The 24,658-nt window shown below is 43.0% G+C and overlaps 1 protein-coding gene across 1 annotated transcript in view; it reads left to right on the top strand.

Annotated features, from left to right (window-relative positions):
* The first annotated feature begins 20,366 nt into the window (after nt 1–20,366).
* Nucleotides 20,367–24,658, top strand: part of LOC124624246 (obg-like ATPase 1) — a 300,300-nt gene continuing 296,008 nt past the window's right edge. The window contains exon 1 of the mRNA XM_047149095.1: nt 20,367–20,508. The gene's annotated coding sequence lies outside the window, so the exon portion shown is untranslated. The remainder of the gene's footprint in view (nt 20,509–24,658) is intronic.

Below are 24,658 nucleotides of genomic sequence, written 5' to 3' on the forward strand. Positions count from 1 at the left end.
CTGGATGTATTCCATCTCTTTCTTCCTCTACAGTTTTTATCCTCTACAGCTCTCTCTAGTATCATGGAAGTTATTCGCTGATGTCTTAACAAATGTCCTAACATTCTGTCCTTTTTTCGAGCGGTTCTAGGCGCTACAGTCTGGAACCGCGCGACCGCTACGGTCGCAGGTTCGAATCCTGCCTCGGGCATGGATGTGTGTGATGTCCTTAGGTTAGTTAGGTTTAAGTAGTTCTAAGTTCTAGGGGACTGATGACCTCAGCAGTTAAGTCCCATAGTGCTCAGAGCCAAGCAGGATTCGAACTTGCGACCGTAACGGTCGCGCGGTTCCAGACTAGCGCCTATAACCGCTCGGCCACCCCAGCCGGCTAAGGTCTTCCACTCTTATTATTCCTTCTTCTCTCTTGTACATATTGCATATTACCACTCTCTCCCTTTAGCTTGCCCCCTATTTTCCTCAGAATTTCGAACATCTTGCACTATTTTACATTGTCGATCGCTTTTTCCAAGTTCATATGAAAATCCTTTGAACGTTTCTTGATTTTCCTTTAGTCTTGCTTTCGTTATCAACCACAAAGTCAAAATTGCCTTTCTGGTTCCTTTACCTTTCGTAAAGCCAAATTGTTCGTCAACTAACAAATCCTCAATTTTCTTTCCCATTCTTCTGTGTGTTATTCTTGACAGCAACTCGGATGCATGAGCTGTTAAGCTGATTGTGCGATAATTCTCGCACCTGTCAGTTCTTGCAGTCTTCGGAATTGCGGTGATCGTATTTTTCCGAAAAATCTGATGGTATATCGCCAGACACATACATACTAACACTAACGTGAACAGCCGTTTTGTTGCCACTTTCCCCAATGATTTTAGAAACTCTGATGAAATGTTATCTGTTCCTTCTGCCTTATTTGATCTTTAGTCTTCCAAAGCACTTTTAAATTCTGATTCTAGTACAGCATCCCCTGTGTCTTCTAAATATATCCTTTTTCTTCTTCTAACACATCAGACAACTATTATCCCTCATAGAAGCCTTCAATGTACTATTTCTACATATCCACTCTCTCCTGTACATTTAACGGTGGAATTGCCTGTGCTCTCTTACCATCATTGCTTTTGATTACACCGAAAGTTGATTTGGCTTTTCTATATGCTAAATCAGCCCATCGGACAATCATTTCTTTTTAGATTTCTTCAAATTTTCCCTGCAGCCATTTCGTCTTAGATTCCCTGCACTTCCTAGTTATCTCACTCCTCAGAGATTTGTATTTCTGTATTCCTGAATTTCCCTGAACATTTTTGCACTTCCTTCTTTCATCGATCAACTGAAATATCTCTTGTGTTACCCCTGGTTTCTGTGCAGTTGCTTTCCTTGTACCTATGTTCTTCTGTCTAACATCTGTGTTGCTGTTTTTAGTGATGTCCATTCCTCTTCAACTGTACTGCCTACTGAGCTATTCCTTATCGCAGTATCTGTAGCCTTAGAGAACTTCAATCTTATCTCTTCATTCCTTAGTACTTCTGTATCCCACTTCTTTGCATGTTGATTCTTCCTGACAAATCTCTTAAACTTCAGCCTACTTTTCATCACTACTACGTTGTGATTGAGTCTGTATCTTCTCCTGGGTACGCCTTACAATGCAGTATCTGATTTCGGAATCTCTGTCTGACCATGATGTAATCCAACTGAAATCTTCCCGTATCTGGATGTCTTTTCCAAGTATACCTCTTCCTCTTGTGAATTCTGAACAGAGTATACGTTATTAAACTGAAATTTATTACAGAACTCAATTAGTTTAGCCCCTTTCTCATTCCTGTTACCAAGCCCACATTGTCCCTTTATGCATTCTCTTACCCCCCCTACAAGCGCATTCCAGCCCCCAAGACTATCAGATTTTGACAGCCCTTTGATTACTCAATTACCAATTTAATATCTTCATATGCTTCATCTATCACTTCGTCTTGAGCTTGCGGCGTCGGCAGATATAACTGAACTGTCGTTGTCGGTGTTGGTTTGCTGTCGATTCTGATGAGAACAACACTATCACTGGACTGTTCACAGTAACACACTCTCTGCCCTATTTTCCTATTCATAACGAATCCTACTCCCGTTATACCATTTTCTGCTGCTGTTGATATTACCCTATACTCATCTGACCAGAAATCCTTGTTTTCTTTCCATTTCACTTCACTGACCCCTACTATAATCTAGATTGAGCCTTTGCATTTCCCTTTTCAAATTTTCTAGCTTCCATACTACGTTCCAGCTTCAGACATTCCACGCCCCGACTCGGAGAACGTTATTCTTTCGTTGATTACTCGATGTTTTCCTCAGGGTCACCTTCCCTTAAAAGTCTCCTCCCGGAGATCCGAATGGCGGCCATTCCGGAATCTTTTGCCAATATAGAAATCATCACAATACTTTTTCAATTGCAGGCCACATGTCCTGTAGATACACATTCTGTGCGGTTTCCATTGCCTCCTGGATCCTCATACCGTTGATCATTGCTGATTCTTCCGCCTTTACGGGCGGTTCCCCACCCTATGGGCAAGAGAGTGCCCTGAACCTTTGCCCGCTCCTCCGCCCACTTTGAGAAGGCCATTGCCAGAATGAGGGTGACTTCTTATGCCGGAATTCTTCGGCCGTCAGTGCTGATTTTTATTCAAAACTTAAGGGGCAGGGGGGAGCGGGGGGGGGGGGGGGAGGGAGTTCGAATCCGTGACCGAGGGCTTTTGATTACTACGCAAAGACGCTACCATTACAACAACGTACAGCCGTAGTCTGCGGAAATTTTCGTCCCGAGAATCTCCGTGATAGCCTGCGTCATCTTTTATATATATTTGTACAGATTTCGCTTGCAATTTCAGCTTTAGCTACTACATATACACTGCCGAAAAAAAGCAACACTGTCAAGGACTGTGTTCAGTGCCTACAGAGCGTATTTAAGGAGTTGTAGTATTAGTGATTCATTTGTCACGGCAGTCGAAATGGCGCCCGGGATGCCTGTCTGTGCACCCTCTGTTTTGACTCCGCAGGCGGTAATTGCGCTGAGCTTAGAGGTGAGAAGTATTTACAACATTCATTCTAAGGTTCACCCGTGCCCCGCCGAAGAGTAAGTAAAGCTGTTGAACAATGAAATCATTGAGCGGCATCGCATTTTGTCCCTGCGGGAAGCTAGGTGGACGTGTCGAAGGATTGTTGCACATGGTGGACACAGTGTATCGGTAGCAGCAGTGATCAGTGGTATGGTCCCACACCCGTACACCAGGTTCTGACGACCTCGTAGTACAGACGTAATTGAAGAACTACGTATTTTGCGAGCAGTGGTGGCCGATCAAACATCGTCAAGGGAAGAAATCTAGCTACATGTTGCACCAGATTTGTCATCAAGGACAATTGACAACTGTCTGTTTGCAGCAAGATTAAGATCCGTGTGCCTCTGTCCATGCTACCACTGACACCATGACACAGCCATACACGGCTTCTCTGTTTCTCTGGTGTCGTGAAAGAGTCAAATGGAGAGTGGAATACGGCTATGATGTCTTCAGTGACCAAAATAGATCATGTCTGTACACGAGTGAAGAATGTACAATGCACACTTAGGTCCCAGCCCACGCTTCATGGTGTGACAGGCCATCTGTTACAACTCGCGGGCACAATTCATGGTTCTGCAGGGTAAAGAAACCAGTGCCCTCTACATTGCACAGGTGCCCCTGTCATTTCACCGACAGAAGAGTCTGCGAGAACTGTTGCTGAAATGAAACAAAAGGCGCTAGATACGTGGGACAATCTATCGCGGGATGCCATTTGGCATCTTTATGATCGTTGACATGCGAAAATACACGCCTGCGTTGCAGAAAAATGGGTGTGGAAAGGGGGAGGGGTGGGGGGCGGGAGGAGGTGCGTTCACTATGTACTGATGCGTATGTTTGCGCACCCTTATCTGTGACATGTTTGTCTCATTTGACCTGAATTTGTTATCATATAATCTTGCAATGATGAACTACCAGTCACATCACTCTTCAACAAAACTGAAGGTTTAAGTGTTGCACCGCCTCAACATGTCATGCAGTGTATGGCTGTTGTGACTGTTCCTGAATCGATCGGAAGGACACCCCTGATATTGTTTTAAACACACACCATGAGCCCTACCTACGTGTAGGTCGCCGCTCTCGAATGGATTGCAGCATTTCAGTTGAACGTAAAGGACCGGTATTGACGCCATAGAGACGTCTGTGGACCAGAAGAGTGAACGTCCATCATGCCACAGAGGACAGTTGCGATCAGTGATCGGATGCGCATCATTATGTTACGCGCAGTAGACTTATTAACCAGGGAAGTTGCTCGACGTGTACGCCAGAGTCAAAGTGATGTGGTGCGGACACGGAATCTATTCCAAGTGACAGATACTGTTGAGGATTTAGAACGCACAGGCCGTCCACATTCACCAGGTGCACAGGGTACCGTATCTACGACTTTTGAGTCAAACCATCCTCGATTGAATGCTCCAGTACTGAATACGGCTTCGAAGAGGCTTCAGGATGTCATGTATCGAATCAAACTGTTAGGGAATGATTGCATGATGCGAATCTCGATTCCCAACGACCACAGTGAGCACCACGTTCTACACCACAACATAATGGACTCAGTCACAGATGGGCAAAAAATCATGCAGAAGAGACGCCCCAGGATTGGGCCGATACTAGGACCATATCGCCAGCATTTATGATTACTCACTCGCTCATTCTGCTGTTCTCGTGACCTCGTTCTTACAACATGCTCAAAAAATGGTTCAAATGGCTCTAAGCACTATGGGACTTAACATCTGAGGTCATCGGTCCCCAAGACTTGGAACTAAGTAAACCTAACTAACCTAAGGACACCACCCACATCCCTGCCAGAGGCAGGATTCGAACCTGCGACCGTAGCAGCAGCGCGGTTCCAGACTGAAGCGCCTAGAGCCACTCGACCACAGCGGCCGGCAACAACATGCTAGGATCACCAGAATGGAACCGCTTACCTGTACCCCGGACAAGAACCCAACTGGACACGTGTGGGATCGACTGAAACGAATTGTTGTTGGACGTTGACAATGAATATCTCATATACTTAGAGGTGGGATCATTTAATGCACCCAGGGACGTTGCCAACATCATCATTTTGGTGGTCCAGGTGTTATGGTGATATGAGACATAATGGTGCATGTGTGTACTGACCTCCAAATCTTTGAACACGGTACACTCACCAGTCAAAGTTATTGTTGCACTGTAGTCCTTCCCCGTGTCTCTTTTTTTTAGGGGTGCAATCGGCTCTGACTTCATTTTTGTGGATGACAATGCACGACCGCATGGAACAGCCCAGGAAGAGGAGCTCTAGGAACGTGAGGATATTCGGCGAATGGGCTGGCTTTCCCGTTCCCCGACTTACATTCCATCGCGGATGTGTGGAATGCGTATTGTAGCACGTCCACATGCCGCAACGATCATGCAGCAATTGTCAACCGAGCTGGTGGATGAATAGAACCGTCTACCATAAGAACTATTTACCAGCCATCCAGGGGGCCATCACAAATCACGGTCACTTCAGTGTATTTCTTGACTTTGAATAAAACTGTCATTTCTGTTCGTCTCATTGCATATTTGTTTCTGTTACCTGCCGTGCTATGTTGTAGCACTTCTTTCTATGTATGGTCCAAGTTTCATCAAGCTAATGTTGCTTTGCAGTGTCATATCATACGAAACCTACTTTCGTCCTTTAGTTTTGCACACCATTGTATGTAACACTTACACCATTGAACTAACCACAAAATACGAAATTTAAGTACACTCAACGTGCCAGTGCTGCACAAACGTTATTCTGTACTTGCTACTGTATGTGTAACACTCCCGTTCGGCCCAAATACATTTTTGTAGTAGTTTTGTCAAAATGTACCCTTATAATACCCGAACATTCAGAACTACCTCCTGACTATGGGGTGCAGAAGCCAGGACCCCACACGTGTACTTCTACTCCCCTCAGTTCACACTGAGCAGAGAATAGCATGCTTTCGATTATCCAAAATACGTGAAAGAGTTGGCACAAAATATATGTAATGTACAATCATTAATTACACATGGAAAAAAAATCAAAATAAATGTCCAGAATACTCTGTGACTGCAACCCCCGTATTCGGCAATTTTTTTTTTTTCTTTGATGTTGCAAGACGGACTTTTGGAATCTTTGCAACATGTAGACAAACCAGACGGTGTTGTTATTTTGTGCGTTATGACTTTTTTCATATTTTGATTGGCTACCACTTTCAGCTAAATGACATGTTACATGTCTACCCTTATATGTTGTTGTTGTGGTCTTCAGTTCAGAGACTGGTTTGATGCAGCTCTCCATGCTACTCTATCCTGTGCAAGCTTCTTCATCTCCCAGTACCTACTGCAACCTTCATCCTTCTGAATCTGTTTAGTGTATTCATCTCTTGGTCTCCCTCTACGATTTTTACCCTCCACGCTGCCCTCCAATATTAAACTGGTGATCCCTTGATGCTTCAGAACATGTCCTACCAACCAATCCCTTCTTCTAGTCTAGTTGTGCCACAAACTCCTCTTCTCTCCAATTCTATTCAATACCTCCTCATTAGTTGCGTGATCTACCCATCTAACCTTCAGCATTCTTCTGTAACACCACATTTCGAAAGCTTCTATTCTCTTTTTGTCTAAACTATTTATCGTCCACGTTTCACTTCCATACAAGGCTACACTCCTTACAAATACTTTCAGAAACGACTTTCTGACACTTAAATCTATACTCGATGTTAACAAATTTCTTTTCTTCAGAAACGCTTTCCTTGCCATTGCCAGTCTACATTTTATATCCTCTCTACTTCGACCATCATCAGTTATTTTGCTCCCCAAATAGCAAAACTCATTTACTACTTTAAGCGTCTCATTTCCTAATCTAATTCCCGCAGCAACACGCGATTTAATTCGACTACATTCCATTATCCTCGTTTTGCTTTTGTTGATGTTCATCTTATATCCTCCTTTCAAGACACTGTCCATTCCGTTCAACTGCTCTTCCAAGTCCTTTGCTGTCTCTGACAGAATTACAATGTCACCGGCGAACCTCAAAGTTTTTATTTCTTCTCCATGGATTTTAATACCTACTCCAAACTTTTCTTTTGTTTCCTTTACTGCTTACTCAATATACAGATTGAATAACATCGGGGAAAGGCTACAACCCTGTCTCACTCCATTCCCAACCACTGCTTCCCTTTCATGCTCCTCGACTCTTATAACTGCCAGCTGGTTTCTGTATAAATTGTAAACAGCTATCCTTATATACAATGTTGCTGTCCACAGAGATGACAGAATTCATGGGATAGCGATATATATACAGATGCCGGTAGTATCGCGTTCAGGAAGCATCTACGGGCAGTGCGTAGGCGGAGCTGTCATTTGCACTCAGATGATTCATGAGAAAAGATTTCTCGTGAGATTACGGTCGCACGACGGGAATTAACAGACTTTGGACGTGGAAAGGTAGGTTGGAGCTAGAAGCGTTGGACGTTCCATTTCGGAAATCGTTAGGGAGTCCAATATTCTGAGATCCACAGTGTCAAGAGAATACCAAATTTCGAGCATTACCTCTCACCGCGGACAACGCAGTGGTCGAGAACCTTCACTTAACGACCGGGAGCAGTGGCGTCTGCGTAGAGTTGTCAGCGCTGGCAAGCAACACTGCGTGAAACAACCGTAGAAATCAGTGTGAAAAGTAGGACTAACGTATCCGTTAGGACAGCGCGGCGAAATCTGGCGTTAATGGGTTATGGCAGTACACGACCGACGCGAGTGCCTTCTCTGACAGCACGACATCGCCTTAGGCGCCCCTCCTGGGCTCGTCATCACATCGGTTGGACACCAGTCAAAAACCGTCACCCGGTCAAATGAGGCCCGATTTCAGGTGGTAAGACCTGGCAGTACGGTTCGATTGTTGTCTGGATCGCATGACGCCATGGACCCAAGACGTCAACTAGGCACTGTGCAAGCTGGTGATGTCTCCATAATTGTGTGGTCTGTTTTTGCGGGGAACGGACTGTTCTCTGGTCTAACGGAACCGATCATTGACTCGAAATGGATACTGGGAGACTATTTGCACCCGTTAGTGGACTTCATTTTTATGGATGACAACGCGCCTTGTCACCGGGTCACAATAATGTTCGCGACTGGTTTGAAGAACAATCTAAACAATTCGAGAGAGTGAATTGGCCATCAAAATCAACCTTCAGACTCAATCTAGAGGTCAGTTCGTGTACAAAATCCTGCACCGGCAACGCTTCCGCAATTATGGACGGCTATAGAGGCAGCATGGCTCAGTATATCTGCAGGGGCTTCCAACGACTTGTTAAGCCCATGCCACATCGAGGTGCCGCACTACGCCGGACAAAAGGAGGTCTGACAAGACATTAGGATAAACCCCCCACTACTTTCGCCACCTGAATATATTTCTGTTTCATTTATGTATATTCTGATAGTATGTATTTCTCTATCGCAATTGCGACACAGTCTGCCTAGTAATGACTGCTGAATTATTAAGACGTGGTAATAAATTGCGGTAAAATGGTAAATCTCCGCCATTGCACACAAGAAGAATAGAATTAAGTCGTCTGAACTGATGAGTCTTGACTGATTTTTATTAAACGCTGATCGCTGGCCAAAACCCGATGCATCCCCCTTGATAAGACGGTCACTTCCTTGTGGCCTTTGATTTATCTACCATCGTCTCTCGTCGGTTTACCATAGAGAAACCTGCTGTCTGATCATCTGCAGCCGTCTGGTCGTCTACAGCTCTACATTCTACGGTATCTGTCAGGCGACCTATACCTTCAACAATACAAAACAGAATGCCACCTGTCTCGGAGATGGGATGGTTTTTGTAGCCCCTCCCTCTCCACAAGTCATCTGACTTTATCCATACTGGACAGATTTGCTACGTCATCGACAGAGATGACCACGGTAGCCAGGAAGTATCTGAGAGGTCATGGCTCCGAATGGCATCCCCGCGTTTTCAATGCCTCGAAGAGTCCACGCCACGACGTGTCGCTGCCGTTATCATAACGAAATACACTCCTGGAAATTGAAATAAGAACACCGTGAATTCATTGTCCCAGGAAGGGGAAACTTTATTGACACATTCCTGGGGTCAGATACATCACATGATCACACTGACAGAACCACAGGCACAAAGACACAGGCAACAGAGCATGCAGAATGTCAGCACTAGTACAGTGTATATCCACCTTTCGCAGCAATGCAGGCTGCTATTCTCCCATGGAGACGATAGTAGAGATGCTGGATGTAGTCCTGTGGAACGGCTTGCCATGCCATTTCCACCTGGCGCCTCAGTTGGACCAGCGTTCGTGCTGGACGTGCAGACCGCGTGAGACGACGCTTCATCCAGTCCCAAACATGCTCAATGGGGGACAGATCCGGAGATCTTGCTGGCCAGGGCAGTTGACTTACACCTTCTAGAGCACGTTGTGTGGCACGGGATACATGTGGACGTGCATTGTCCTGTTGGAACAGCAAGTTCCCTTGCCGGTCTAGGAATGGTAGAACGATGGGTTCGATGACGGTTTGGATGTACCGTGCACTATTCAGTGGCCCCTCGACGATCACCAGTGGTGTACGGCCAGTGTAGGAGATCGCTCCCCACACCATGATGCCGGGTGTTGGCCCTGTGTGCCTCGGCCGTATGCAGTCCTGATTGTGGCGCTCACCTGCACGGCGCCAAACACGCATACGACCATCATTGGCACCAAGGCAGAAGCGACTCTCATCGCTGAAGACGACACGTCTCCATTCGTCCCTCCATTCACGCCTGTCGCGACACCACTGGAGGCGGGCTGCACGATGTTGGGGCGTGAGCGGAAGACGGCCTAACGGTGTGCGGGACCGTAGCCCAGCTTCATGGAGACGGTTGCGAATGGTCCTCGCCGATACCCCAGGAGCAACAGTGTCCCTAATTTGCTGGGAAGTGGCGGTGCGGTCCCCTACGGCACTGCGTAGGATCCTACGGTCTTGGCGTGCATCCGTGCGTCGCTGCGGTCCGGTCCCAGGTCGACGGGCACGTGCACCTTCCGCCGACCACTGGCGACAACATCGATGTACTGTGGAGACCTCACGCCCCACGTGTTGAGCAATTCGGCGGTACGTCCACCCGGCCTCCCGCATGCCCACTATACGCCCTCGCTCAAAGTCCGTCAACTGCACATACGGTTCACGTCCAAGCTGTCGCGGCATGCTACCAGTGTTAAAGACTGCGATGGAGCTCCGTATGCCACGGCAAACTGGCTGACACTGACGGCGGCGGTGCACAAATGCTGCGCAGCTAGCGCCATTCGACGGCCAACACCGCGGTTCCTGGTGTGTCCGCTGTGCCGTGCGTGTGATCATTGCTTGTACAGCCCTCTCGCAGTGTCCGGAGCAAGTATGGTGGGTCTGACACACCGGTGTCAATGTGTTCTTTTTTCCATTTCCAGGAGTGTATATACTAATAGGTAACACTGATTCACGTGTTCGTTAATGTGAAAGCAGGTTCGAAGGCTTGTGTAGGAACGTTGTTACTACGGGAGCTTCTCGTAGAGAAGGAAGGTGAGAACTGAGATCGAAGTTTTAATTTCTTATCAACGACTAGGTAATTCGACAATCTTTGCAAGAGTATAAGAATAAATTGTCCGCGGCCTTGTTTTAGAAACCGCTCTGCCGTTCAGCTTAAAGGAATAACCAGGGTAGAAATTAATTTAGCATAAAATTTCTAATGGCCTAAAATGTTGCTTAGAAAGTCTATTTTTAAGATTAATTCATACAAAGTTTGTCATAAATGTTAGTGCGGTTTACTGCATGAGGATCTGGCGCATCCGACTGCTCTAATACAACTGATGAAATACCATAACAGTTACCGAAGAAATATGGGTTCTGTTAGTTTCGGATAGCATCACAAAGAGCGTTAGTATCAACTAGAATACTATTCTCAAGAAGATTTTTCTTCGTAATATGATGCATTTATGGTAAACAATCTGAAAACACGTGCTTATCTCGCGTCTGCTTAACTCTGTCATTTCGCTTGTGTTCTTTTTTCTTTTTTTACAAAGTAAAACGTGGGCGCTTAAAAATGACAAACAAGTGTATTTATACAGAAGAAAAGGTTAAGAAGTTATCCCAGATTTGCAAAAACCGCTTCGGCTGGTAGGCGGAAGCCAGCTAATCGATATAATTTCGTGAATATGAGAGTGTTTCGATATCGGCGAAAAAAAGGCCAACTGTACAGAGCCGATTAAAGTTTTTTTTTCAGTTCCAATATTAAAAAATAAAAGTTGAAATTTGACGTGTTTGTTTTTTCAAAACAACATTTTTCAAGTTTGCAGGAACTACGACCTTTTTGTTACTTGTGAGTCGGCGTTCTTTATGCTGTAGCACGTAGGATTTTTGCGATTTGTTTTAATTTCGATTTTTGGTGCACGTTTTATACGACTCTTTTGTCAAAAACATTGACTTTATTTTCATAGTGCCGCCATTTTGTTAAAACCATTTTCAGTTGCAAAGCAGTTTTTGAAATTTTGTTCTAGGTTGAACAGTGAGGCATTCAGAGCTCCCACCAACCGCCCTCGCACTCTGCGAAGGCCATTCGTCGATGTCGTGTAGTTTTCTCTATGTGCATAATTTTTACTTAAAAAATACATTATCAACCTTAAGGACGTACAATAAAGGTCTAAAGTCAGTTCTGGAATTTGTTAGTTATTTTATTGAAAAAATCATGAAATCGGTTCCAAAATCATGAGTCACCTTGGTATATCCCCTTAAGTGATTTAGGGACGCCATGGAAAACTTGCATTAGGATGTTGGGACATGTTGTGTCAGTTGGAATAACGCAGGTTAATGCGGAATAAAAAATAGATAGCGTTACAAATTAAACCGATGGGTACAATACCAGACATATGAAGACTGCTGAATACGTCAACAGGTGATGTGGACAGTAATTCGTTATGCACATGTATTCGAAATCCCATGACTATTTGATTGTAGCTAAGGTCGTAGATTGGTCTCCAATATAAACTGTGATTACAGAGAGTGGTAATCTATCTGCATTTCGTTTTAATGTAAAATTATGACAGTGATCAAATGGAGTTCGAAATGCACTTGAACTTATGGTCAAGTTCTGATCTGGTTATACACCTTCTATTATTCTTGTAGCGTTAACGATCCTTCCTTCTTAAGCGCACTGTGTGCTCTGTATCTGTGTACCTGAAAAATTCATCGTATTCTCGAACGATTTAGTGCCGTAAAATGTAATGACTGTTGTCTTTAAGATTGCTCAGCCATTATGCTCAACAGTGACAGTATCGCTTCGGTGGACATTCTGTTCCTTCTGTCTGCTTCTGAGGCACAAGTCATAGGAATGGTGAAGGAACACACGATTTTTAAAAATGTTTTCGGTTTGGAACCGAGTGGTGGGTCTCAACCAAAGTCTTCGTTGACTATGTGATGATCTTGGCTGCAGATTTCTGGACCTGCATTATGGGATGGAGAATTATAGGACTCCCCTTGATAGGTCAGGGGCGCACTACACAGTAGCTACGCGGGTAGCAGAGTACTTATGGAGCGCACATGGTTTTTTTTTTTTTTTTTTTTTTAGGCTGGACGGCAGTCTGAGGTCCTCTGACGAACGTTCGCCAGTCGATACATAGAGAGCTAAATCAGACCGCGTAAAAAGTAAAGACGCTTGGACTGTCAATATTTTAATAATAAATTGTCGAAGTATTTGTAACAAAGCTATTGAATTTATTACGCTCCAGGAAAGTTGTCACGCTCAAATTACTCTCGAAACTCTCGAAACCGAGAGCCAGCTGAAACCCGAAGTGAAAAGCTCTGAAATACTTAGCGAGTTATGCAACATATATCGAAAAAACAGATTAGACGCTACAGAAGGGATAGCGTACATTGCAGTCGACAAAAATATTGTGCCTGTCGAGATTGAAACTGAGTCTGGCGGTGAAGTTATCTGGACGCATGTAACAGGTCTAAGTGAACTGAAGTTAACTAGCGGATTCTTTTACCGGATACCAGATTCCGCTGAGACAGTTTTAAAATACCGCGGAAATACCCAGATCATATAATATTAGTTGGAGGCGACTTAAGTCTACCGAGTGTAGACTGGGACGTCTATGGATATGTTGTAGCTGGTACGAACAGGCAGTCTTGTGAATAGTTTCGAACACGTTTTTCCGAAAAATGTCTTCAGCGGCTAGTTCGACGGGCCACACGCAATGAAAATATTTTATATCTTGTAACTTGAAACAGGCCTGACCTCATCGACAAACTCAGTATAGAGACAGGGATTAGTTATCATGATGTCATGACAGAGACAATGGAAGTTAATAAATCCACCAAGAGGGCTAGGAGAGCGTTTTTACTAGAAAGAGCAGATAAGTAGTTGTAAAATGAAGGGAATCATTTAATTCCAGTGGGATCTCTGTAGAGAACTACACTGATACTCAGAAATATTATGAACACCTACTTTAAGGCGTGTTGATCCATATCTGTAACGCAATTCAGCAGTGATTTTGCGTGCCACAGATTCGACAAGTACTTGAAAGGCTTTCGGAAGTTTGTGGCACCAGATGCCTGGGCACAGGTCACACACTTTCCGTAATTTACGGGCGATTGGTTTGTGGGTGCGCAGCTGGCGTCCGATAGCGTCATCGTTGCGTTTCATCGGATTCAGAGCTGAATTTCATGCCCAAGACATCAACGTGAATTCACTATCATGATCTTCAAACCATTCCAGCACGGTTCTGCCCTTGTGATTCTACCGTTGTGACAGGGACAGTTATCTTGCTGGTGGATGCCACCGTTGTCAGAGAAGACATCAACCATAAGGAGTTGCAGGTGCTCCCTATTAGTGTTCATGTTGTCCACAGCTATCTTGGTGACTTCGATTACTACCACAGGTCCCACGGAAGCCCAGTTGAATCTCCCACATAACATAATAGTGCTCCCACCGACCTGAATACGTGGCGCGCTGCTTGTTTCGAGTAGCTGTTCGCTTGGATGACGGCGTATCTGGACACGGCCATCCTCTTGATTTAACAATAAACGGGATTCATCCGACCAGGCGACACGATTCCCACTGCCCAATCTCGATGATCCCTTGCCCACTGTAATCATTCACTACTGGACACTAAAATTTCTACACCAAGAAGAAATGCAGATGATAAACGGGTATTCATTGGACAAATATATTATACTAGAACTGACATGTGATTACATTTTCACATAATTTGGGTGCATAGATCCTGAGAAATCAGTACCCAGAACAACCACCTCTGGCCGTAATAACGGCCTTGATACGCCTGGGCATTAAGTCAAACAGAGCTTGGATGGCGTGTACAGGTACAGCTGTCCATGCAGCTTCAACACGATACCACAGTTCATCAAGAGTAGTGACTGGCATATTGTGACGAGTCAGTTGCTCGGCCACCATTCACCAGACGTTTTAATTATTTGGTGAGAAATCTGGAGAATGTGCTGGCCAGGGCAGCAGTCGAACATTTTCTGCATCCAGAAAGGCCCGTACAGGACCTGCAACATGCGGTCGTGCATTATCCTGTTGAAATGTAGGGTTTCGCAGGGACCGAATGAAGGGTAGAGCCACGGGTCGTAACACATCTGAAATGTAACGTCCACTGTTCAAAGTGCCGTCAATGCGAACAAGAGGTGACCGAGACTTGTAACCAATGGCACCCCATACCATCACGCCAGGTGATACACCAGTATGGCGATGACGAATACACGCTTCCAACGTGCATTCACAGCGATGTCGCCAAACACGGATGCGACCATCATGATGCTGTAAACAGAACCTGAATTCATCCGAAAAAATGACGTTTTGCCATTCGTGCACCCAGGTTCGTCGTCGAGTACACCATCGCAGGCGCTCCTGTTTGTGATGCAGCACCAAGGGTAACCGCAGCCATGATCTCCGAGCTGATAGTCCATGCTGCTGCAAACGTCGTCGAACTGTTCGTGCAGGTGGCTGTTGTCTTGCAAACGTCCCCATCTGTTGACTCAGGGATCGAGACGTGGCTGCACGATCCGTTACAGCCACACGGACAGGATACCTGTCATCCCGACTGCTAGTGATACGAGGCCGTTGGGATCCAGCACGGCGTTCCGTATTACCCTCCTGAACCCACCGATTCCATATTATGCTAACAGTCATTGGATCTCGACCAACGCGAGCAGCAATGTCGCGATACGATAAACCGCAATCGAGATAGGCTACAATCCGACCTCTATCAAAGTCGGAATCGTGATGGTACGCATTTCTCCTCCTTACACGAGGCATCACTACAACGTTTCATCAGGCAACGCCGGTCAACTGCTGTTTGTGTATGAGAAATCGGTTGGAAACTTTCCTCGTGTCAGCACGTTGTAGGTGTCGCCACCGGCATCAACTTTATGTGAATGCTCTGAAAAGCTAATCATTTGCATATCTCAGCATCTTCTTCCTGTCGGTTAAATTTCGCGTCTGTAGCACGTCATCTTATTGGTGTAGCAATTTTAATGGCCAATAGTGTAACAGACGATGTTGTTGGTCAACATTGGAACACGTAGGGGTCCTCTGCTGCGAAGCACCATGTTCAACACTGTGCACTTACGGTGTGCTCCCAAGGGACCTATGTCTGCGCCAGGATTGTTCTCTGCCGTCACATATGCCACAGATCGCCGCCTATCCTGTTTGAGAGAGCGGGCAAGCTCCCATCGTTCAGTGATCAGGTATGTACGTCCAACTTCTTGTCGCCAACTCGCGGTTTCAGCATTCTTCAGCCACTTTCCAAAGATGCTCATGATAGCAACACGCGAACAGCCAACCAGCTTCGCCGTTTCCAAGATGCTCGCTCCCTGGCACTGGACCACAACAATCTGGCTTTTGACAAAGTCGCTGAAGTTGGCAAACTTCCGCATTTGCGCCACATACTGTCGCTAGAATGATTTCCCTTTTGTGACGCTCCACCGCGTCACGTGTCCTCAGCGCCATCAGGCAGCATAGAACCTCGCGGTGGGCAGTGGTCATAGTGTTTTGGCTCATCAGTGTACGGGCAAAGTTTAAACAGACTGTAAATTGCCTTCTTGAGAAGTATGTGCCGACCGCCGAGTAAGTATGACTGCCGAGTAAGTGGATTACGGACAGAAAAGACCCACCGCGGTTCCATAACGACGATCGGAAATTGTTGAGGAAGCAGAGATTGTTGCACTTTCGGTTCAAAAAAGAACGTGCAAATGACGACAGGCAGAAGTTAGCAGAAATTCGTGGATCTGTGAAAAGATCGATGCGCGAAGCTCACAGCTACCACCGCTGTATCCTAACAAAAGATCTTATCGTCGAGCGGACTGAGGCGCTGCAGTCATGGACTGTGCAGCTTTTCGCGGCGCAGGTTCGAGTCCTCCCTCGGGCATGGGTGTATGTGTTTGTCCTTAGGATAATTTAGGTTACGTAGTCTGTAAGCTTAGGGACTGATGACCTTAGCATTTAGGTCCCATAAGATTTCACACACATTTGAACTTTTTTTTTATCTTGTCGAGAACCTGAGAAAATTCTGGTCCTACGTACATTTGCTAAGCGGATCCAGTCTTTCGTTGGTCGGTGCGGTATGGCAGTAAGAGATAGCAAAAGGAAAGCCGAAGTTTTAAGTTTCGCGTTTAAGAAATCGTTCATGCAGGAGAATCGTGCAGACATACTGTCGCTTGACCGTCGCACAGAGTCCCGTTTGGACGACATAGTATTAACTATCACTGACGTAGAGAAACGACTGAAAGAGTTGAAAACAGTTAAGTCGCCAGGTCCGGGCGGAATCGCAGTGCGGTTTTACGAAGAGTGCTCTACGGTACTGACCCTTTACTTAGCCTGTATTTATCGCCTAGCTTTCGTCCAGCGCAAAGCCCAAGCGACTGGAAAAAGGCACAGGGGTCTCTTGTATAGGAGAAGGGTAAATGGACGGACCCGCAAAATTATAGACCGATATCCTTTAACATCGGTTTGCTGACAAATTATTGAACGTACTCTGAGTTGGATACAATAAATTTCCTTGAGAGAGAAAAGCTTCCGTCGATGATTCAACGCGGATTTAGAGAGCATCTTTCCTGTGAAACTTTTCTTGCACGAATCTACGAACCATGGATGATGGGCAGATTCTACATTCCTAGATTCCCAGAAATCGTTTGACACGGTGCCCCAGTACAGACTGCAAACGGAGGTACGAGCATAGGAATAGGTTCCCAGATATGTGAGTGGACGTCTTAATTAGGTAACAGAACCCAGCACGTTGTCTTCCGCGGCGAGTGTTCATCAGAGACAGATGTATCGCCAGGAGTGTTCCAGGAAAGTGTGGACAGGGTGATCAACAATTAGCGACTGTTTGCTGATGACACTGGTGTGCGGGAAAGTCTCGCCGTTTAGTGACTGGGAAGTGTAGAAAAATGCAAGTCTCATAATGTTCAGATACAGTAGACTGCTTCTCGAAAGAATCACGTCGGTTAATTATCTACGCGTAACGTTGCAGAGTGATATAAAATGGAAGGGGCAAGTAAGGACGGTAGTATAGAAAGCGAATGGTTGACTTGGGTTTACTGAGAGAATTTTAGGTAAGTGTAATTCATCTGTAAACGAGACTGCATGTATAACACTAGTGCGACCAGCGTGTTATATTATGGGAACGACGTTATGGCGAATTGTGAGGATAGTAATTTTAATTTTGACGTGCCAACGCATCGCTCATTTCATGTTTTATTTACTTGGAAATTCAATGGAAAGATATTTGTAATAACCTTCATGAAGATCTGAAGATGCTAACTTACAAGGGGAGGCCGCCAATTGTGAAATTCAGACTCGATTCATACTGCGCATAATAAAAACTCATGGCCAGAGGTGTAATGTGGCAAAGCACCAAGATGCACTTCTCAGCCGTTGTCGAGAAAATCGACAGTTAAAAGAAACCGTTGCGGTGAAATACTCTCTACGATTAATAACTTCCTAGAGCGTCGTGGCGCAGCGGTAAGCGCTTGGGTTCGTAATCCGAAGGTCGCCGGATGGAATCCCACGCCATGCATCTTTTTTTATTACTTTTTTGGTAATATATATATATATATATATATATATATATATATATATATATATATTATTTTTCCACGACAAACGACTTTCAGCAACTTGCAACTTATATAATTCCCGGCAAGCAGTTGCAACAATTATGCATATAATAAGTTGTTGGAAGTCGTTTGTCGTGGAAAAATAATACTTGAAATAAAACACAATATCACAAATAATATTCAAGTGGATACAATTTATTGAAATGTTCGGTATACACTCGCACATAATTAACAATTAGTGACAAGAAGTAGCTGGAGTATCGCACCAACCAGAGTGATAGTTATCATAGAAACATGGAAAGCAGAAAACAGCACATCGAGCACATCTGATAAACGATGCGTTTCTACAAGAACAATTGTTTTTTAAATTATCTGTTGGGAAACACATCTGATTGACATTCCGAAAAATTGTTCTATCGTTCGTCAGGTTTGATGGATACCACGCGTATCGTATAATATCGGCAAAAATCGAAGAAGACAATTGGTGGTGGACGATGGATTGGATTTTTATACAATAGTCTCTGGAGTTGATGTCACGGTTTCACTCGATTAAAAATTCTATTCTAATTTGAAAGTTTGACTTACACTATACGTATTCGTTTCGGAGTATCGTTTCTACGTCTTCCGTTAACTATACGTGGTAAACGTTATGAAAACGATTAATAACATTTGTGAAATACAACTTTGTTTGCGGAAAACATAATGATGTTCGAAGTCGCCAGTTTTTCCACGACAAACGACTTTCAGCTACTTATTATATGCATAATTGTTGCAACTGCTTGCCGGGAATTATATACATTTGAATTACAAAAAACAAATACTAAAAAAAAAACGTTTCATGGCGCGAGATTTGATCCGACGACCTTCGTATTACGAACCCGAGCGCTTACCGCTGCGCCACGACGCTGTCGAAAATTAATTATCGCAGAGAGTATTTCACCGCAACGGTTTCTTTTAACTGTCGATTTTCTCGACAACGGCTGAGAAGTGCATCTTGGTGCTTTGCCACATTACACCTCTGGCCATGAGCTTTTATTATGCGCAGTATGGATCGAATCTGAATTTCACAATTGGCGGCCTCCCCTTGTTAGTTTACCGAAGCTGTTTATCTACGGTAAAGTTTTTCATAGCGGTTTCGGTTAAGAAGTTGTTGTTGTTGTTGTTGTTGTTCTTCTTCTTCTAAGTAATGACTGCAGATCGCCACTATGAACTCAAGGCGAGTGAACTACTGCTCGAGTGTTTTGGATCCCCACCAGGTCAGATTGAAGGAAGACAACGAAGCATTTCAGATGTTCGACGTACGCGAATATTTGCAGGGTTGCTTCATGAACTCAAGTGGGTCTCCCTGGAGGGTAGACAACGCTCTTTTCGTGGAAGACAATAGAGAAAATTGGAGAACCGCATTTGAAGCTGACTGGAGAACGATTCTGCTGCTGCCAACGTACTTTTCGCATATGGACCACGAAGTTATGATTCTATTTGCGAATGGAACAGGAATGGAAATCACTGTTGGTGATACAAAGTACCCTCCACCACGCGCCATACGGTGGATTGCAGTTATGTTATGTAAGAGAACCGCTCTTTATAAAATGAGTGATACATTTACTGCAGTCCTTAAAGAGAATGGTAAATGGGGATGCAAGGCCAAGTCTAAGGAAGTAATTTGATGGCTTTATTTTGGAAAGGGTTTTAATATGTACACTAGGCTTATTTACCTCATGCTGAAGTATTTTTTACTCCGTTTTAACTGTTGATGGTATACTGTTAACAAGACTTACGGGCGCGTAATTAACGTAATTGTTCATTTTATTGTAGTTGTCATGCGTAAGTACGTAACGATTGAGTCTGAATGAGTAGAAGCCGTTGAGCAGCTAATGTGAACAGATTTGAAAGGTTTCATGTGTTACTTCTCATGTTTATCAATTCTTCATGTACGAACTGCTCCCTGAAAATATTATTGCGAATGAAATTTGATCTAGGATCTTTCATTTATTTTTCGTTTCGTATGAAAAACTTACGTGCGTCTCTTGGTATCGAAACCAACTGCACGAATCATTGCATCGGTTTCCCCATACTCTGAAATCCGAAACAATACAGTTTTTGGAATGACACACGCTCATTGCTACACGCTAATGCAATATCGCCACAATGTTATGTTAACTGGTGTAACACTTGAAGTATATATAGTGACACCAGATTTCTCATACTCTCTGACGTCATTCCGGTTCCTGAGAGTAAGCTGGTGAGGTTATACCACGTTAAAAGTGAAAATCGAGACAAAAACATTAAAACGAAGACTAGTCAGGAGGCAAATCAGGTAAATAAAGTTATTAGTAAACGAAATTTATCTTAAGCGTGATAATTGTGCTTGTCATGTTTTAGCTTCACGGCGCGTCCGTATTTTACCGGTTTTGTAGTTGCGTTTAGGTTATGTTATAAACTTTTGTTTATTTTTTAAAATCACCAGTAACTAAATGTCACACATTTGTTTCTGTTTTATATTTGATTTTTAATGCGACCAAGATAATGTTAGGATAGCTTCATATACTTAAATGCATGTTCTCAACAGTACACAGCGTGCCCCCCCTCCCCCAACCCACGTTCTCAACCGCTCTCAACAGTACACAGCGTTCCTCCCCCCCCCCCCCCCCCTTTTCACCTCTCTTTCCGTGTCGCACTGTTGTTTTCGTTGATAAGGTACTAATGTCACAACTTTCGTAGACATCATGAATTCATGTGATGTTCTGACATATGGTTTAGGAAGTATACACTTTGGCATTTGCTTAGTTTACTTTTGTTACCTTGTTTTTACGGATTGACAGAAACGGAACATGTGATATAAACTTTTAATCTGTAATTAGGAAAAGCATTACTTCGTGTCATTATTTTTTTTATTTGTAGCAGAGCAATTGATATTTTGTTGACAAGAAGATGTACATAGTAAGTCTGTATCATTTGGACATTACTGCGATACTGAATGTAAAATGAACTGTCATGATCAGAAATATTGTACCGCGGGTTTATTTAATCACTTTGAGACATTGCGAGAGATTTCTGCATCTATGATCTATTTTTTTAAAAACTCATAGTTACGGAAGGTTATGTTACTATCAGTGGTAAATAGTGGTAACTGGAAAGATTACACTTTGTATATCAAATTATAGTGAAAGCAGGTCTCATTAATGTTATGTTGGTGAAATTGCCGTTAATCATGAAAATTAGACTGCATGTCTCCCTTATATGTGTCTTTTTATTGGATATTGGACATTAGATGACTTATGAACAAAAATTTCTTTGTACAAGTGGCTTATATTTAAGAGTCCAGTTTCCCTTTGCTGTAGCGCCTCTCACAGAAGATTTCTGGCTCTAATTTTTGTGCATTATAAGCAAAATTTAAAGCTTTTGTGATTTTTGCATACATCTATGCTAGTGAATTCTCTGAATTACTCTTTGGTGTGTGGTAGAATAATTTTATAAATACATGAGTTATTTAAACATGTTAAGCCTCTGTTTCACACATTTCACAAGTTATGTTGTAATGAGCTACAGTGTGAAATTTATAGTGGGAGTGGCACTGGGCTGCCTCTAAGAATGTAGTCAGTGTTCTTTAATAACTTGAAGATCAACCTGTGTAATGAGGCTAGAATTGTGTGTTTGAAAGTAGTAACTCTGTGAATAAAATTGCAGTGTAGTGTACATCATAACTTTATTATACTACAGGGTGTTGTATGGCAATTTAAGAAATTATGCAAGTTATTCTGGTAATATCATGATCCGATAACTGAGGGTAGAAGTTTTCAGATGTTTTAAACAGAAAATAGGTTTCATTTTTTAAAATATATTTTGGTTTGCTGAGAGACTTCTGTTTGTTTGAAAAGATAAGTTGTGATTTTGTTCTGAACAGTATCACTTGGGACACTCCTATTATCTACAATCCTCCACTACTGTTTAGTTGATGGTTTCTAGGCTTATCATTTTATTACCTCTCATTATATTTCCAAGACAAATACTTTGTGCAGTCTAAAATGTGTGGACATGCTGAGAGCAATTATAATGAAACAGATTGTACACGTATGATGTATGGCAAGGGACTGCATGATTCCTTTCCACTCAGATAATTTTATGTGGGGATTAACTAAGCTTCAATAAGACTTCGACAGTCCACAGCTAGAATGCCATCTTCCAGCCCAGCCCAACCCAACCCAGCCCTCGGGCTATGTTACAGATAATTCTGTCATCACAACATACATTCTAAAAAATAATTTAGATGCAAAAGAAATATTTTCCACATTCTGTGCTCTATCTGGTTAGGCACGTATGTCATTACATGCGACATTGTCATTACGTTATGGGATGAAGCTGGCATGCGGTATTGGTAGAGTCATTTGATCTGTCTGGCAGTGTCCCATATAGAACAGATATTCCATTTATTATATGTGCAGCACATTGAAGAACCAGACATTACACATATGACACCATAAGCTAGGGTATCTGTGTTTGTATCGTATAACTAGACAACAGCTTGGATTCTGTTCTACTGGGTGTTTTAAAAATGCCATTTCCTGTTGTCACACTAAGGTACTAGAGATAAGTATGGTACTCTAGCATAATTGCAGTAATTAGTAACAAATGAAAATAAAATATTTTTGTGACAGAAAGTAATACAGCTGGATGAAGATTATGGATTAAAAGTTGTCAACTTACTATTTAATTCATGTAAGATTTATGGTTTGTGATTTAGTTTGGTATGTCTATAGGACTGCACGTCAAAGCTAAGCAACTGTCTGGATATAATGAAAAGATTTATTGAGCATTCAGAATATAACCAAATAACCCAATCTTGGGGAGAAACAAATCAGTAAGTTGGCACTTTTTCATTCAGTAATGTCATTTGAAATAATGTTCTGGGGTAACTCTTCTTCAAGAAAGAACTTCTGTAAGAGTAACCTTTGGTACTCACCCATGATCATCTTGTAGACATCTGTTTTAAGAAGTTGGGCATTCTGACAACTGCTTCACATTGTATTCATTCCCTCAGGAAGTTCGGTGTAAATAATCCACTACGGGTCAGGAGTAACAGTGGCGTAAATTATCGCAACACAGAAGGAAAATGATGTTCAGTTCGTTATTCCACATTAAGGTTGTCTTTGGTGTTAAAAAGTAGGGCTCAGCTGAAATTTTTGATCCCTTACCTAGTGATACAAAATGCCCGACAGACTGCAAAATCAAATTTGAAAACAAACTGTAAAAGCTTCTCCTTGTATTCCGTAGAATAATTTCTAGAATAATTTCTATTATTGTAATGTGTAAAAGGTGGTGAATATTTATTACTATCTCAAACCTGCATATTTAAAAAAGTGTTTCGTGTGTAGCCGCAATTACAAATTAATTTGTAATGAGAATGTCAAATGACTCTGTCCATATAATTGTACTTTATTGTGCAAAATGATCCACTGAACGTGAAACTAACCAACCAACCAACTAAAGTGGAATAGTTTTTGAACTGGAAATGAATCGTCTTGACTCTTCAGATAAATATACGTCCACATAAACAATTTATAGAAATAGCAATGATTTATTAGAAACTGCATTATGGGTCTTCAGTGAGACAGTGTGTTCAGCTGAAATGAAATGAAAACATAAATGAGGGCATTGCAACCATTAGTTTGATGATGTACCTGATGCATTTGGAAAGAAGTAATCGTGTAGGGTGTTTGTTGCCTCAACAGCAGAATTCAATGGGATTAAACAATCTGCTATATATTCTAGTGCTCTCACTCAGTTTGTGTACCATGTAGTGTCTGACAGGAATTTATACACTTACCTTCCTTGTAATTTTGTGCAAGTGGGTAGATAAGTATACATGGGGCAGAGTTATGGTAAGAATAAAAAATGGATTTGCCTGAATAAAGGTTAGCAAAGTTTGCAGTATTATGTATGCACCTTTCGATGAATTAACACCTCTACTTAAATTCCGCTGTGGCTTTCCTTTATCACAGTTTTTCAGTTTGAATGATTTATTTGAGTGGCATGTTTCATTATCTCTGTATCCATTATCCAAACTACAATGCTCTATTTGTGTGCACCCCCCCCCCCCCCCCCCCCCTTTTTCACACTTACACAAAAAGTCACTATACTGTAAGGCATTGAACTTGAATCTGACTTAACAAAGTCTGTTCATATACAGCACGTAATATATATTAGAATCTTATCACGGCTCTTCATTGCAGCTGTAAATAACCACTGTTAAGACAGAAGTGGTCACATAGGACAAAGGTGCTTTAGTTAATGCATACCATTTCTCACGGCTTGGTAATCAGAAATCTAATGAAGATGACTTGTAGTTACACAGTTGCCTCATTGCTTTTGTTCTTCTCATTGTGATTATTTTGTGAGGTGTGTGTGGGTGGAAGTAACATGTGACCTGACTTCTTGTTAAAACCTGCACTTTGGAACTTATATAATAA

Source organism: Schistocerca americana, chromosome 1, assembly GCF_021461395.2.
Source record: "Schistocerca americana isolate TAMUIC-IGC-003095 chromosome 1, iqSchAmer2.1, whole genome shotgun sequence".
Taxonomy (NCBI): domain Eukaryota; kingdom Metazoa; phylum Arthropoda; class Insecta; order Orthoptera; family Acrididae; genus Schistocerca; species Schistocerca americana.